The 18,266-nt window shown below is 42.8% G+C and overlaps 1 long non-coding RNA gene across 1 annotated transcript; it reads right to left on the bottom strand.

Annotated features, from left to right (window-relative positions):
• Positions 1 to 1,408: 1,408 nt before the first annotated feature.
• Positions 1,409 to 16,329, bottom strand: LOC116048779. The gene is made up of 3 exons (XR_004104741.2): positions 16,320 to 16,329; positions 11,660 to 11,664; positions 1,409 to 1,520 (listed from the first exon to the last, which is right to left on the bottom strand). It is a non-coding gene; the product is annotated as an uncharacterized LOC116048779 (long non-coding RNA).
• Positions 16,330 to 18,266: the final 1,937 nt, after the last annotated feature.

Raw genomic sequence — 18,266 nt, 5'->3', positions numbered from 1 at the left:
TCTTTGTTATTTTTCCACGCATAAAACTTTCATGATGAAATAAAGCAGAGGGCGCGCGGCGGCGGGGGACGGCGCGCTCGCTAGGCCTGTTGGCTGCTATCACTCATGAGCCTGATTGATGAGATGAAGCCAAGCTCGCTGTCTCGCTTTTTCTGTTCCATATCAGGTGTCTCAGTCTGTGTCTGTCTTTTTTTTTTCTTTTTTTTTTTGGATTCTTTCCTCTGCGTCTCTCTTTGCATCAGTGTCTCTTTCAATTTGTTTTCTTCTTAACGTTCTCTTTTCTATTTCTGTCTCTTTACCTCTCAGCTTATCTCTTCTCTTTCTCTAGTATAACTTTCTTTGTCCGTGTCTTTTCCCCCTCTTTTTTTTTTTTTTTTTTTTAAGATTATTTTGGGCATTTTTAGGCCTTTATTTGGATAGGACAGCTTAGACTTAGACTAGAGAGAGAAGGGGAATGACATGCGGCAAAGGGCCGCAGGTTGGAGTCGAACCTGCGGCCGCTGCGTCGAGGAGTAAACCTCTATATATGGGCGCCTGCTCTACCAGGTTCTTCTGTCTCTTTCTCAATTCATTCATTTAAACTCAATTACCAAAAACCTTTTTATTGGCTTGCAAGCCTGAAAATCAATTTTGCTGACGAATCAGAAACACTCCTGTTATCTGTATCATTATTCTTCTCATATTTCCCCGTCAAGACACACACACACGCACACACACACACGCACACACACACACACACACACACACACACACACACACGCACATAGGCTCAGGTTCCCTTTAGATGTCGGGTTTTCAGATTCATTCTAGACGTCTGATGAAGAAGAAGTATGTCTGGGTCATTTCCACGCGGATGTTGGTTTTGCCCGCAGAGCGTCGCTTTTAACGTCGATATCTGATATTCATATTCTGTCATCCCTGATGTTTTTCTAAGCCCCCTTCTACCTGTCCTCATAAATAAGGATAAGCTGTGGATTTAACGGGGCAGCAGCAGACATTGATGGCCGAATCCACATTTATCTCACATATCTTTAGTTCTGTGACTCACTTTTATGGTGAGGGAACTAAACCTGTTTCCCCTGGATGCATAAGTCAGCTTTTTTAACCAGAGAAAGCTATGGTTGAACTAAAGCGTGACATTTTTAAGAGCCTCTCAACTAAGGCTATAGGAGCTGATTTAGGCACCACCACCCCCTTCTGTGTGGAAATAAGACACACCTATCAAGCAAACTCACCCCTAGAGCGGCTCTCAGCTCTGCTACGCAAAAAATTTGCGGCATTTCTATTTTTGTCGGAACCGCAGGACGTTCAACGGGCCAGGCAGGGAGTGGAAGGGCTAGAGCATCCCATCAATATTCAAAATAAGCTCACTATTTTAATTTTATTTATTTTAATTATTTTTAGTGTCATCCGTGTCGTTCATAACTGGACTAAGTGGAAGAAACCATTTAACTATGTAGACTACTCACTTTTATGGTAGAAGCACAAATATCCAGGAAAAATGACTAATACAACGAAATCTGTGAGTCAGGCAGGAGGACTGTGGGGGAAGGTCTGGCAGAGCGTGGTGTCGCTTTGCCAGACCCTCCTCCAAAGCGCGCTGAAGGAGGGTATGGCTACTCCACACAGCATTCGGGGATGGGAGGAAAACGGTTTAATGGCATTTCTTTAAACCAATCAGAATCGTCAGGGGTGACGCTAAGCACAGGACAGAGCCGCTGCAAAATAGTCGTGCGAGAGAAAACTCAGATTGGACAGATAGTCTAGCTAGCTGTCTGGATTTACCCTGCAGAGATCTGAGGAGCAGTCAATCATAGTCCTCATACATCCACCGAATTTAAAATCCCAAAACAAAGAAAGCGGAAGGAAACGGAAAATATATGCATCCGTCGGAATTTCCTGCAGTCTCACAGCAGTTTGTGAAGTTGTCACGCTATGGATTTGTGTACAAGTACACGTTTTTCTCGTTTTTTTCGTGTTGGTGAGGACGATTTTTAAAGTAATGTATTTAAATGGGAAGCATGTTTCGTGATCACAGCACGACTACGGTAGCGAGTAGTGTGAAATGCCGAAAATCAGCATAGGGAGGTTGGTCGTGGTGGTGAATGGGTCAAACAACACAGGACTTTCACCCCGGAGACCGGGGATCGTGTCCGGGCGTGTGGCGTGTCCTTTCCCCGTTCTTCTTTTCCGAAACCCCGAAACCCAACCTCTTTATACATGCTTCCCATGACGTGCTGACCAGCACGAATACATTGTTCTCAGCGACACAAAATAAACGAGACAAACGTGTTCGTGTACAAAAATCAATAGATTAAAAATAACGTGACCATTTCACAACCCGCCGCGAGACTGCCCCTGAACGAAATCTTCTAGCTGCACATCGTCAGTGTTGATTTTGATATCAACAATTGATTAAATGGCCGCATGTATGTGAAAGGTGTCACTTAAAGTGACAAACCAACAGAGAATTATCACTCAACTCTGCTCTACTGAGCTCTTTAGCATCTTTCAGCTTTGTTTTGGTTTAAAAATCTGCAAGTTTACTGCTTTGGTACAACTAGTTTCTAGCTGGTGAACATATTGAAGCACTTATAGCAGCAAAGGAGCCAGATATTTTTTTTGTCAGGTTAAATGAGTTACATGAAAAGATTTTATATTTTGAGAGAGAAGTTGTGGCTTTTCCCATTCACTTCAACACAGTCAGGGGTTTCATTAAGCAAGCATCTAACGGCCCCTTGAATGTTTGGCATCTGGTGGCTGCATTTTAACTCAACCAAACACAACACGACCCATAAAAATAAAAAAAAATAAAAATATTTGGTCAGCGGTAAGTGGTTCTCATTGACTACATTGTCATGTTTTGGAACAGTTGACAGGGTAGATCTGTTGAGAATAGGCTCTCCGGTGTCTTTGTGAGATATTTTTTTTAATGGCACATGGGAAAATGTGTCGTATGTGTCTCCACTTTTGATAGTTGTATTTATCGTCATATTTTACCTATACACAAAACTGCTTTAGTCATACATTTCAGTCTTTATAATCTCTCTGGCACAGCTTTCTTTCCTCTGGGAATGGAGTATATGACGGGGCAGACATTAAGGTTAATCGTGAAATGACACGTGAAGTCCCACTCCCGCAGAACTATGAAGTAGCGGTATCAAATATCTTACTGAGAGGTGTTTGGCAGAAAGCAGCAGCCTGACTTCACTTCTAAACACACGCCTGACGCACACACAAAAAAAAAAAACCAGACAGACTGACTGACAGACAGGAAGCATGAAAGAAAAGAAAAGTGGGCTGTGAGCTAGGAGTTCCTCTGTATTATTTGATAAGGGAGAGAAACAGAAAGGGAACAGACAGAGGGAGAGCTCACTGTGGTTTTGATAAATGCAGCAGTCAAATTTTTACAATCGCGTCACACTACATGTGGAGTCTTTGATGTCAAAGGTTCAGGACCCGGTCACACGATCATTAACGGCAACCCCGAGAGAGCCTGTAGCGGCGCCGTGTGCGGTGGAAGAGTGAGATTACAGAAACAATTCAGTCGGAACCGGAAATTGGGGCTCAATTCAAGTCCGAGTTGGCTTACTGACAATATTAGAAGAGTGTGTGCAGTGACTGTGCACACCATTTAGTCTGTTACAGTAGAGGTAAGGTTAATTAGTGTCAGTGAAAGTGGAGACTACACAATTATAATTTTGCAATCACAGACACTGCAGAGGCCGACATAACAGTACGACAGCAATAATACCTCGGAGGCTGAAAGTGTCTGGGCTTTGTCAGACATGATTGTGGTATTGTAGATACAAGGCTCAGCTGCACACCAGTACCACACAAGAATCACCAAGGGTATTTCATGAATAAAAGTGTTTATTGAAGCATGTGTACTGCTAAAGAGTTACTTTCAAACCCAAATACTGAATCTAGAGCTTGCCTGTCGCGGCTGGAGACAAGGCTAACTCGATAGCAGGCACTCAGAAAACGCAGACCCCCCGCCAAGGCATGCCCTATCTCACGATGTTAATGCAGTGTGAATTTCCCCAAGCGGGGAACACATTTTTTTCCCATTATTCCGACGACACATGAATGCAGCACAAGCAGGGGTGTCGGACTGGGGGGAAAAGGGGACTGAGTGCCCAGGGCCCTCATGTGAGGAGGGCCCAAAAAGATGCTAGAATAAATAGCTGTGGATGCGGGGAGGGGCCCATAGAAAATGCCTTTCTACAGGGCCCAGAATTTTGTGCTACGCCCCTGAGCACAAGTGCCTTATCTCACAATGTTAACGAAAGTGAAAAAGAATTTGTTTATCCGCCCAGTGATTCGGTTCCGCTCCAAATGTATTGGGTTCTTCCTTGGCCCATGCTACACCCTTCCTCCAAATATCATGAAAATCGGGCCTTTAGTTTTTTCTGTAACCCTGCTGACAGGGGTGGTGATGGTGCAGTGGATATGGCACATGCCTTTGGTGTCAACCCCGGGTTCGATTCCCACTGCGATACATCAAACAATGTGTCCCTGAGCAAGACACTTAACCCCTAGTTGCTCCAGAGGCGTGCAACCTCTGATATATAGCAATTGTAAGTTGCTTTGGATAAAAGCGTCAGCTAAATGATATGTAATGTAATGTAATGTAACAAATGACAGGCAAATAAACATAACCTCCTTGGCGAAGGTAATAATGAGACTGATAATAATGAACTAAAGCATTAAAGTTGCGGGATGGACAACCAAAACAGTGAGCTTAAAGACGCCAAAAAGCTCAGTAGAGCTGAGGGGAACTGCAGAGTGGGGTGATAATTATCTGTGGCTTCAAGCGAGCCCTTTACATTGTTAATATACATATATTGATTAGTGCAGCTTTGAAGTTTCTTGTAATCAGTTTGACCAATTGTCAGCGTTAGCTTCAGCAGTGAATGAAAAGCTCAAGAAATTGCTATGGTTAACAAAGCATTGATTAAAAACCGTTTAAACGCCTGTGGGTCAAGGTGAAGACAGGAAGGCTGGGTAACATAATATCACTCCAGACTTTTGGCTCTTGGAAAGCAAGAAACCCCCAAAACCTAAAAAAAAAAAAAAAAAACCACCCACACTCAAAAGGCTGGTCAACTTGTCATTAAACAACCTTAATATAGCATGTTTGTATTGAGAGCTTAGGTTGCAGGAGAACAGACATTTCCAGTTGGAGCGCTCCCAGCAGGATCAGACTATTTGAAGCATTAAGTTAGTTTTTCACAGGAGAGAGGCCGCAGCCAACAGTGCAGGACTGAGCTGGGACTCAGTGGAACAAATGTTAAACTAATGTGCAACTGTTTTGACATTTGCGATATTCAAGCTTTCACTAGAGAGACCGGTGTCGGTGTCCCCAGTGAAACCAAAAGTTGACATTATATTAAGTGATGTTCATAATTGTTAGTTAACTTCCGTATGTTTTTCGTACGTCACGTTCAATGTGACATGTGAAGTAGTTACGTACGGAAGTACTTATTTAAAGGTCCCATGGCATGAAAATTTCACTTTATGAGGTTTTTTTAACGTTAATATGAGTTCCCCCAGCCTGCCTATGGTCCCCCAGTGGCTAGAAATGGTGATAGGTGTAAACCGAGCCCTGGGTATGCTGCTCCGCCTTTTAGAAAATGAAAGCTCAGATGGGCCAATCTGGAATCTTCCCTTTATGACGTCATAAGGAGGAAGGTTAGCTCCCCTTTCTCTGCTTTGCCCGCCCAGAGAATTTGGTCCGCCCATGAGAAAGACAGATGGCGCGTTCATGACACCTGGGAATAACATGGACCGCCCCCGTAATTACGTTGTTTTTCAAACTGCCAGCGTTCACATGGTCGGGATGCGTGTTCTTCTTCTTCTGTTATATTGGCGTTTGGCATAACAACTTGTTGCATGACTGCCACCAACTGTTGGCCGTAGCCTAGAGCATCAGGTGTGTGAAAACATGGAGGCCACAATAACAAAAGATTTGCTGCTGTTTTTTTATGCGAGCATACAAACAGCACATCGACAGGTGTTTGTTTGTGTTATCTGCAGGACAACGAACGGGAAAGGACACGGATATGGTGTTGTTTTTTTATACATAGGCCTATTTATGAATAATTTGAAATACTTATTTATGCACTTCAATATCTAATGGAAAATAATTACAAAATTAAATAGCACAACATGGCGTCAACATAAAACACTGTAGCGGCTAAATACATACCACCGCTCGTATTTTATCGTTCTATCACACTAGTCTGTTCACATTACAGCGCTTTAGTTTAAAATCCTTTTATTTTAGGTAAATAATATATCGTTTATTGGTGAAGTAGCGTTGATCACAGCTCGATGGTGCTTTAAGCCCCCAACGTTGACTTCAAGGCAGCGCTGCACCCATCAACTTCAAGGCACCTAACCCTAACCTTAACCCTAACCATAACCATTGCCTAATCCTAGGCAGCGCTGCCTGGAAGACGACGTTGGTGGCTTAAAACACCAAACACCGTACCGTTGATCACTTTAAAAATAATTCAGCAGAGGCAGGGATATTTAGACCAGAAAGATGGAAATCCCACAAATCCAACCCCGAAAAATCGCACTCTGATTAGAACGGTCATATTTCGTAAGGTATCATACGAACCGTTGTATGAGAATACGTTGCAGTATTACACATTATCAGAAGTCATTGCATGTTTAACTTTAAATCAAATTTTGGGAAATGCTTAGTCACTTTCTTTTGCCAAGAGTAAGATAAGAAAATCAATATCACACACACACAGTAAAGCTGAAGCTATCACCAACAGCCACTTAGCTTAGCTTAGCTTAGCACAAAGACTGGAAATGGCTCTGTCACAAGAAAAGTCAAACTGGCCGCTGGCTGTAGCAACATATTGTCGCTGTCGGGTGAAAACCTGATATGTCCCAAACTGTCGTTTTTCCAGGAAATGAAAAAAGGCTCATTTGAAAATATTTTATTGAGCTATTTACCTCAGACGAAATCGCCTCATCACTATTTAAATATCTGTAAAAAAAAAAAAAAAAAAAAAAAGGGTTGTAAAGGGTGATAGCCTTGATTTATGTAACAAAATTAAAATGACAAGATATGGAGATACAATGTTTCTGCCTGACAGCGACATACAGACATGAAAGTGGAATTGATCTTCTGCAAATAATTGGTTTTCCCAACATGACAAACTATTCCATTCTTGCGTTGTGTATTGTTTGCTGCAAATGTATTCAAGGACACGCTGGGCAGTGACTGTTAACACTGATTCAGACTTTTTTTTGGCATTTATTGCATCTGCAGATGCCATTTCAAGATATTAAACTGCGGAACAATTCATTTTCACTGTAAAACACACAGCTTTCCTTTCGTTTGCCTGCTATCTGCCGCCTCCTTCTCTCTCTCACTCATCGGCTCTCAGAGACAGGAAGCAATTCACTAGCCCCTTCTCATCACCACTCCAGTTGTTCCTGTCTCCAGCATTTTGGCAAACCATTTTGATAAATACCATGACAATTCATAAACAGGGAGCCCAGCCATACCATATTAGCCTCAATATGATGGAGTGTGTGAATATGGAACACAAATCTAGGGCCCCCTGACTGAGTATAGTGCAGTATCCTCTTAAATCCCTTCAAAAAGCAAGCATTCCCTCATGGATTCATGAAAAGAGCCCATTTATAGACATGAAAAAAAGGGCCAGTTTCAACAGACTTTAAGTGTGGCGGCCAAGGAAAACAATGTGCCTGGCCAGAAAAACTGAAGTCTGTAATGCACCGACTTAATTCCATTCTCTCGCATGAAAAGAGAATAAAAAGTTCAGGGCTGGCTGGAAAACTCGCTGTGTTTGAATTGTGTGCGACTGACAGAGGCACTGACATACAAAGTATCACTCTGCACGAAAATCAACTTGAGGCTAAATCACACCACAGGCTGCCTCAGCGGGGCCGGAGTACGTCACAGTGATATGACAAGTGATTTATGGACAGCAGCAGGATTGAGAGAAAATGTGAGAGGGAAGTGAAGTAAGAGAGAGAGAGAGAGAGAGAGAGAGAGAGAGAGAGAGAGAGAGAGAGAGAGAGAGAGAGAGAGAGAGAGAGAAAGTATACAAAGACAGTAATAAAGTGAGGGGGAGATGGAGAGCGCTTGGTGCCAGTCGTCGGCCCATTTGGTCCATTAATGTGGAGAGTAACGGCCTCGCTGACTGAGGGATGATGGGAAAATGGCCTTTTCCTGTAGGGTAGCTCTTGAAGTGATGTATAGTTGCGAGGACAGAGCGCAGCGATAGATGGCCGATTCCTCCTGTCTCAGCTCATCACAGGCATAAACAACAGGGGGCCTTTCTGTAAAGAGAGGGCACTTTCACAATACACAGCCAAACCAAACTGCGATGTGTCAACTGTATTGTTTTGGTCTGATAACATTACATCTGTTTAGTTTCAACTTTAACTGGTGCTGCTGCAACTTAAGAAGAAAATGATACCACACTAATACACAGTTCAAAACTGTACACTGCAACAACAACAAAAATTGAATACATTGTAAACCTCAAAAATGTAGTTTAATCTATGCTCTAAATGTGAGATGTTTGTGTGTCACGCACATCTCGTCTTCATGCCAGCAACAAGGAAATTAATTTGGCTGCTGTGATTTGTGGAAGTGATTTTGCGGGGAAGTTAGTTGGATAAAGTTGTGAGGTCGCACTGAATTCGCAGAGATTGGTCTAATTTGCATGAATTCTTGCCAATTCCCAGAGGGATTGTCTAATAACCATAGCAATGGCACTTCTGCCCTTCTTTTGTGCTTTTGAGAAGCTAACTGAAAATTGGTTAAACTGATTACACGAAACTTTAAAGCTGCCCTCATCAACATTTTTATTCTAACCTCGGATCAAATGACACTGTGTAATGTGAAATGGAACAAACCTACAGACGTTTGTCACCTGACTCAGCAGTTTTCCGTCGCTACACTGAGCACTTGTCAGTCCGTCAATAGTCGCGTTTCCATCAACGTATTTTTATGCGCATATTGACGTATCGCATTAGAAAATGTTGATGGAAACGGCAAAATTCGAAAAAAAAACTTCCTCAAATTCGCAAAAACGTTTTTCACGCTCACTTGAGGTGGTGTTAGCCTTTTTCAAAAAGAGTTAATGCACAAAATGGGAGATGGAAACAGCTTTGCCGAATAAGTTGTGACGTAGCCAACATGTAACTCACATGACTATAATCCCGGTATCCATCGGATGGGGGAAGGATCGGGATATGGGTCCCATCCAGTGCTCCGTACACTTGGCGCACAAGGTGCGTAGTGGAGTTGCGGTGCGCTATAGCCTGTGCCTCAGCCACGTCAGGTAAATTTACGAATTGGTTCAACAGCTTGAATCGCAGCGGTGAACGGTTGTCTCGCTGACACCAAATGTCTCTGCCACAACCCTGTATTCTGCACAGGTGGCTAACTTGTACAATGCTACCTCTCTCCATTTAGCCAAAGAACTTAGCTTCTAAACTCTGTGATTTAGCAAGCCGGTTTGCGATCTACAACCATGCGTAATGTCAACTCGTGATGAGACTACGCTTTGCGCAGTCTAGTTTATTCGCTCTAAACCAGTTGATGGAAACGCTTCTAATTCGCATTTTAAAAATTTGCTTAAAATTCGTTTGACAATTAGATGGAAACGTGGCTACTGTCAATGTCTTTCAGCTCGTTGTTTTGTGTTGACAGCCTGAAACGTTACTGTTTTGGTTCTCTCTTAGCGCTCTCATTAACCTCATTTCCAACTGCAGCAAGCGAATAAGCTTTGAAACACCCACTGTACACTACTAGATTAGATTAAATTAGATTCAACTTTATTGTCATTGTGCAGTGTACAAGTACAAAGACAGCGAAATGCAGTTTGCGTCCAACCAGAAGTGCAAAAAAAAAAGCAGAAAAGTGCAATGCGATATACAAGTATAGACAGGTGGTGCATAGGCAGGACAAGAAATATATTGCAGTGTTATAAGAGCAGAATAAATATGGCTATGTAATATGAACAATGTATGAACAGCATGTACAGATATGTGCAATGTAGTAGCAGTGACATTATACTAGTAGTAAGAATAATATAGACAGCAACTAGCTAGTGAACACAGCGGAGGATTTAGCTGCTAAAGTGTGTCAGGAGTTGGTGCAGAGCTAGTCTGGCTCAAGGAATGTACATTGCCTTCACCTCTCGCTATCTCCTCTATCGGGGCTTAGCGCCGCCCAGGACTATCAGAGAAATACAAACGAGCCAGAGCATTTTTCACCTATCCCAAAATAGATAAGTGATATTGCCAGAGCATACTTACATTCTGGAGATAGATCTAGCAATGTGAGACTAGTGGAGACCAAACCATACCTGGAAAGGAAAGTGAATACTGGACTTGCATTTGGCCAGAAACATGACTCCAAATGAATATTAATGTTACTCCGTATGTGCTGGATGTATGAATAGGCAGCTGTTTTCTAGGCACATTTCTATACATCGACAGTATCAGGTGGTAATATGTCAACGTTGTTGCAGTTTTTTGTGCTGCCCTTAAAATAAATCAATCAATGCTGGTTTAAAAAACTGATAATTATGTATAAGCAGCCTCCTTTTATTCCGTCTGTTAAGTGACTAGATATATGTTATAATATATATGTATATGTTATGAATGGTGTTAAGGAGAGGGGAGCACCCGAAAAAAATTAATTGTCAGAAGAAGGTTCTGAAAATGTCCAAGTGTCTAAACCACGTGTCAAACTCAAGGCATTTCAATTTAGGTTCACAGCTAATTTTGGCCCGACTAGTTGTACACCACACCAAAAAAAAATCAGGAAACAGTTTTTCATACTGTAATTATGCGACACTGCCATGCAGAATTTGACAGATTTGCCGACTTTGAGACTCAGAATTCCCCACAGAAGCAGAGATTTTTATTAATACTCAGGTTGTGAAACAAGTTGTTGTGAGTCGGCTGGGTGGCAGCTGCTTTTAAAAATGTAATGTTTGTTTTTCATGACCTGCTAAATTCTACGATGGCTAAGAAACTTTTTTTGCTGACTTTTTTAGGGTTTTATGTCGACCAAACGGTATGGGAGAAAGCTATATGAGACATGCAATAATACAAAGTTAATTGACTTTTTGTGTTTATGTCAATCAACTCAACATGTCTGGCCCTTATTGTGATCGTCGTTTCCAGTGTGGCCCTTAGTGAAATTGAGTTTGACACCCTTGGTCTAAACTATTTCTAACAATGCACAACAAATTCCTTCATAGGAGGACAATCCAAAAATGCTTTGTTAAGCAAAAATAGTTATTTGGATTTCCATGATCCCACCAATGAATAGAAGACACTGGGATAACGTTGGGCAGGAACTTTCAGAAAGTTTTTCAGACGTTTTATACCTCTTTTGTTGTCTTTAGTTTGGCCTCCGTCGAAGTCTGTTTGCACTGATATGCTTTCATTTTTTCCTCATGCTATACAATAGAAAACTTTTTCTGGGACCATAGCGAGCCTAGGGAGGTAAGTCATTCAAACAATTTATATTATTTTTGAGTGAACTCGTCCTTTAAGATTGAAAAGTGATCTATGATGTTTTGGAATTTTTTTGTCACTGTTCACAGCTACAAAACTCAGGTGGCTTGGGAATGAATTCAACCTGCACTTTAACAAATCATATAAATTAAAGTGCCCAACTGTAATTTTGAGGTTGTACCAGAATAGGTTTACATGGCTTAATTTAAAAAAAAAAAAACATATTTTTGTTGTAATGCACATTGCTGCAGCTCCTCTTTTCACCCTGTGTGTTGAGCTCTCTGTTTTAGCTACAGAGTGAGACATCTCACTTCTGTTCCATCTTTGTTGGGAGTCATGCGCAGTAGCTAGGTAAGGATCACATCAGCTAGCTATCTGTTTCTCTAACTTTAGTCAGTATAAGGCAGAATTAGCCAGGAGACTTCTTCTAAACGAGGGCGCACTTCCAACTTTGCGTGGAATACCTGCAGAACAGGGACGTGTAAGTAATTCTTTTGTAGATTATGGTGAAGTCGTGTGTGTTGTAGCAGTGTTTTGCCATTGAGAACGACGGGGCTAACCGCTAGCATGCTAACGGTTAGCCCTCTAGGCCACTCGTTTCGGCCAATGACGTAGAAAGCCATGCAGATTTTGACCAGCTCACCCGGAGACTGAAGGCAGGACACATTCAGAAACCGTATCTCACTCTAAACAGCATGGCTGGGTTTTTTTTCCAAGTTTGTATGCGTGTGGAAGCACCAGAGACACAGAATTACACCCCAAATCCCAGAAAAAAACTTTTTTTTCATAATTTGGGCACTTTAAAAACCTGTTGAATCAAAATCATTCACAAGATGATATCCCATTTGGAATAGGCACTTCATGGCACTGCACACATACGCCCATTCAGGAGTTTTTCACACTATCGTCATGGCTGAGCCGGCAAAAAAAGAAGCAGAAAGCTAGGAAAGCATTGTCGGAGGAACAAAGAAAGAGGAAACGGCAGACTGACCAAGTCAGGAGTCAGACACAAGTAAACATAGGAGCTGCCAAATATCTATTCCAAAGCCGTAGGGGGAGCTCTATAGAGAAACCTGCGAGCAAAAAGCGAGAAAACAGCGAAGAAATGGCCAAAACTGCATAGCGCCCCTTTAAACTCTCAGCAACTATTTGTGCAAGTGAGTGTTTAGTGAAGACTTACATATGAATTATTCCAATTATTGTCCTCTGTAAAACAACACCAATTGCATACACAGCAAAAAGAAAAAAACACCAAACATTTGGTATTGTAGTACAAATTAACTACAGCTGTAGCTTTTGTGCTTTATTTCAAAGTGGCGACTTTAAGCTTGCCTGGTCCACCATTCTGACAAAAGAACAGCATGGTCTGGAGGCAGTTAACAAGGAGCGAGCTGACAGGTCTGCTGCCGGAGTGTGAAAGCGACTGTAGCGTCTGGTGCTGCGAACCGTTCCTACTGGAAAAGAAAGACATGCAATCATGGCTGGCTTTGAAAAATGCAGCTGTTCCAGAAGCCTGAGATGTGAATAATAGGTGCAATTTGAGATCGTTGTCAATTTTTCAAATAACTGACAAACACGTCGTGGATGATTGTTCTCAGACGGAGGGCCTCTGAGGAGGAATTGCCAAAACAACTCGCTTAGAGAAAATTGCAGTCTTGAAAACACTGGAGGAGTCAGGAGAGTGATCACCATTTCCTAATGAAAGCTCTTCTCATGGGAGACATTCGGACTCATCCGTCACACAGTCAGACGTTTGGTGTAGAGAGTTTGAAAGGTTTCGGGCCTCGGCTTTAAAGGCTCCCTATCGCATGTTTTCTTATGATTAGTGAGAGGAAGTGCTAAGAGGGAGCCCCACAAACTCCTCAGTGGGAATCTGCTGTTGGGCGGCACAGCAAACTCGTTTTTCAAAAGTGCGCGTTGGTCTGTCTGCACGTTTTCAAGCCTTTTTGCGTCTGTCTGTCTTTGGTTTTTCAGTTCAGCACCAAGCTTAAGATCTGGTTTCTCACTTTCCTTTTTTATGAAAAAGGGGATTTCCCCAACTCCTTATTCCTAACCATAATGAAACTAAATTTCCTCTTTAAAGTCAATCCATCTTCTGGCCAACAGTACAGCACATCAACCACTGGATCAGACGGTAAGACACAATGAGAAGTTAGCTTTGTTAAAGAAAGAGAAAAAAACCCGCAAAAAGTATTTTCCTAATTGGGCCTGCTTGAGGAAAAGCGTGTCAGGGCTGAAATCCATCACCCTGATTGCTGGCCTTGTCTGCGTGGAGCCACATGGGGGTGGTGCTGTGTGGGGTTTTGTTGGGGTTCTTGTGGTTTTGGATTCTGCACATGCTAGTTGGATCTCCGGAGGGAAGCCCTCGCGCAGCCCGAGAGCAGCTCATTACCTCGGTTAGTCATCAGCTCCACTGTCTGCAGCATATGATAAATGAGCAGGTCGTCCAGTGTGGCTCTGACAGCCCTGTGGCACAGGGTCAGGCTGACATCTCCCGGGGAGGGGGGAGGGCGCAAACAGAAGGGAGGCCGAGCAAGAAGCAACCACACTTCAGAGAATCCGTAAAGAGCTTTCTGGGAATTTAAACACTCTCAGGGCTATATTGGAGGTCTTCTCTGGCAGCAGAAGTTGTGTGAACAGTTGATTTTGTTTCTAAAAGGACTACTTCCCATCCATCTCAACACTGATCACTTATAGTCTATGTTAGGGGGGGGGGGAAATTGATTCACTTAAGAATTGCCCAAGACTAATGTTAGCAGAGTAGAGAATCAAACTCCAGCACTAATAAAACTCAGTCCATGTTTCAAAGGCCCTGCACCTGTACAGTTGCAACAGGTTCTCACTCCCATCTCGTAAAATACGGACGTTTGGTCAGGTGCCTTTGTCGTTGTTATTGATGCTAAAAGTCTCCTTTAGCGTCATATAACACGCTTTAACTAAACACGCTTGGTCGGGACTATTGGCGTTCCTTTTGACGCAGTTATGTTAAGGAAAAGGTCGTGGGTGGGCTTACGCTTCCGTGACTCGCGGGAAGAACGGGACGGTTAAAGAAGAATAAAGCGACTTTAGGAAACGTGACAAGCGGGACACGAACCCTGGTCTCCAGGGTAAAAGTCCTGTGTTTGACCCATCCACCACCCCAACCAAACTCCCTACGCGGAATTTCCCCCTTACATACTACCCGCTAAACCCCGTGTAGCTGCTGCTCTCCCCAGTACGTTCTACAAACACGCTGAAGGGCCTTTTTCGTCGCTTCAGACGCTGACAGCCACTGTCCAAACGTCCGTATTTTACGAGTTCCGAGTGAGAACGGGTTGACAGTTGCGAATGCACGGTGGGTTTGTTACTATACAACATTTAACCAGTGATTCGGGTCACTTTCGCTTTCTCATTACATACACTTGATCGAGAACTGATTCTGAATCGAAATGTGAGTTTCCCAAAGAATTCCCACACCTAGTCTATGTCTAATCAATTTGTGTGTGTGTGTGTGTGTGTGTGTGTGTGTGTGTGTGTGCTTGTTTTACTATGTTCGTGGGGTCCAAAAACCGGGGAATACAGTATACTTGTGGGGTCTGCACAGCCTTGTGGGGCCCAAAATGCTGGACCCCACAAGTTTAAAGGGCTGTTTGAGGGTTAAGACTTGGTTTTAAGATTAGGGTTAGAATTAGGTTATGGTTAGGGTGAGGGTAAGGGTTAAGGTTAGGCATTTAGTTGTGATGGTTAAGGTTAGGGTAAGGGGCTAGGGAATGCATTATGTCAATGACGGGTCCCCACAAAGATAGTGAAACACACTGTGTGTGTGTGTGTGTGTGTGTGTGTGTGTGTGTGTGTGTGTGTGTGTGTGTGTGTATGTGTGTGTGTGTGTGTGAGAGTTTAAATAATGACCAAAATATACACTGACCTGGTCAGTATGAATGAAAATCAAAGCTTATTTTGAATTTCTCCCATCCCCTTTTGACCATGAAAAGGAAAAAAAAAACGCCTTGTATTTGTCATGGTTGTGTATGTTCTGTTTCCTGTTTTATTTTGAAGTCTGTCTTTTCTGTCTTGTCTGGTTCTACTTCCTGTCTTGTGTTTTCCCGCCTTTTTTGATTGTTCTCCCATTCCTAATGTGTTTCACCTGTTCCCCAGCCTAGTGTCACCTGTTGCTCGTTTCCTCATTACCCTCTGTATTTAGTCTTTGTGTTGCCCTTGTCTTGTGTCAGATCGTTATTTGCTGTTCAGTTTATTCTCGTTTGGCTATGTCAGTGGATTGCTTACCGCTGTTCTGTGTTTGCCTATTCTTGTTTTTGGGGTTCCTACCTGCTCCTTGTTTTTGTATTTTGCCTGTTCCAGTTTTTGTATTTTGCCATTAAACCTTTGAACACTACACTGCCTGCTGTCTCTGCAATTGGGTCCACCACATTATCTGGAAGACTGTAACAGTATTTCAGTTTAAAATTTTGTATAAACCAATACAAAAAACGAACATAACCATTCGTTTTTTGTTTTTTAATACCTGATGAAAATCGAATGACCAAAATATACACTGACCTTTACCCTTCAGTGCAAAACATAGCTCCAATAATTTGAGGTAGCCAAACCAGCTGCAACAATAAGTATAAACAAACATATACCAAATTGTTAAGAAGAGGACTTTTTTTGGTATACTTATTGAAGCTACCATGTTCATTTTACATGTTGTTGTTGCCAGGCCTGCTATTTGTTAGCAGGCTAAGCTAACAAAGCCATGACAGTTAATTCAGATCAACATAGTTGACTGTTGCTAAGCTACAAGTCACAGTTTTGCAGTTTCGATATTATCTCCAGGTGGCCAAGTCTCTTGTTTTTTTTTCTTCTTCGATATTTAGGTTATTTGCACACAGCTCATTCTGCAAATGATCTTTGGGTTTCATTTGAACTCTTGTGGATGTGACGATACCTGGAAGATTCTGTAAAATGGGAAATACTTCTAATATTCCAACGTCTGCCTTTAGGAGCTCTGTCTCTATGTCACACACATGACGGCCATGACTTCCCTGTGATGAATAAATGTGGTCTTACTCTCCTCAGATGTCAGTTGTTTTTTCACCATAAAGTCTGGCAAATTGCACGGATTTGCAGTCATAAATTTGTCATGCACAAGTTTCCCCTCTGACTACAGCAGACATTCCCACTTTCAGCTGGCACTGCTGCGGCTACTTGCAACACTAATGCATGAGACAACCGGACGTCTCCCAGAGAGAGCAAGAGGGCTGTGTGTGTGTGTGTGTGTGTGTGTGTGTGTGTGTGTGTGTGTGTGTGTGTGTGTGTGTGTGTGTGTGTGTGTGTTCTTGTTTAACTATATTCGTGCGGTCCAAAAACCGGGAATACAGTATACTTGTGGGGTCCGGACAGCTTTGTGGGGCCAAAATGCTGGACCCAAACAACTTCAAAGGGCTGTTTGAGGGTTAAGACTTGGTTTTAGGATTAGGGTTAGAATTAGGTTAGGGTTAGGGTTAGGGTTAAGTTTAGGCATTTAGTTGTGATGGTTAAGGTTAGGGTAAGGGGCTAGGGAATGCATTATGTCAATGACGGGTCCCCACAAAGATAGTGAAACGCACTGTGTGTGTGTGTGTGTGTGTACCTGTCACTCTTGCTTGAGTGATGTTGATGTGAGCTCAAGTGGCATGACCGTGGCTCTCTATGAGGGAGGTATGGCACAGAATCCAGACTGGAGAGGGGCATTGTGTGTGTGTGTGTGTGTGTGTGTGTGCGTGTGTGCGTGTGTGTGTGTGTGTGTGTGGGGGGCTTGGCACACATCAGATGAGGGGATGTCATGCCCCTCAGACTCTCTCTCTCACACACACACACACACACACACACACACACACACACACACACACACACAAACATCCATAACCAACAGCAGCGAGCATGAATGGTCATTCAGCTCCAGCCAGCAGTATGAAAACAAGTCAAAGGGAGGAAGAGGAGGAGGAAAAGGGGGAGGATGAAGGATGGGGTCTTGGGCCAAAAGAAACACGGTGGGCTTGTCTGTCCTCCTCCCTGTCCTGATGAGCACCCCAGGCAAATATTCTGTGAATGAGAGCATATTTTGGGGGGCTACACTTCCAATTTTACCCTGCGAAAGAGAGGGAGGAGGTGGAGGTGGAGGAGGAGAGGTGACTCATCCATGATGTCATACAAGATGAACATTTTTAAATGAGTTTCAATGTGTAATAGAAGATGTGAATTTTGGCCTGCTTCTTGGTCTGGTACTTCTATTACTGTACAGCAGCACTGCTGCTTAACCTTTTTCAGCAGTAGTGCCCTTAAAAACTGCCCGATCAACACTTCTCGCTTGTTTGTGTGGTCCAGAAAGCTCTTTAACAATGTACAAAACGTCTGTGGGGAGGCATGCATGGATGATAGTTACCGGAATAGTTCATTGCTTTAAGAAATGTGCTTATTTGTGTTAAAGCTGAAATGTAAATGAGAAGATTGATACCACTCTCTTATCTGTACGCAAAATATGAAGTTACAGACAGCAGCTGGATAACTTAAAAACTGGAAACAGAGGGTAACAGCTAGCCTAACTGTCTGAAAAATCCACTTAGCACCACTAAAGCTCACTAATTACCACATTATATCTTGTTTAGTCTCTCTAATCTTAACTTCACGGCAACAAGACAGGAAGTCAAGTTAGCTCCTAGCTAAAAAATAGCGTGGCATGTAACTCCCCTAGGGTGACCAGATGTCCCGGTTAG

The sequence above is a fragment of the Sander lucioperca genome, chromosome 22 (genome assembly GCF_008315115.2).
Source record: "Sander lucioperca isolate FBNREF2018 chromosome 22, SLUC_FBN_1.2, whole genome shotgun sequence".
In the NCBI taxonomy this organism is placed as follows: Eukaryota; Metazoa; Chordata; class Actinopteri; order Perciformes; family Percidae; genus Sander; species Sander lucioperca.
This window is presented reverse-complemented; position numbering and strand designations above follow the sequence as displayed.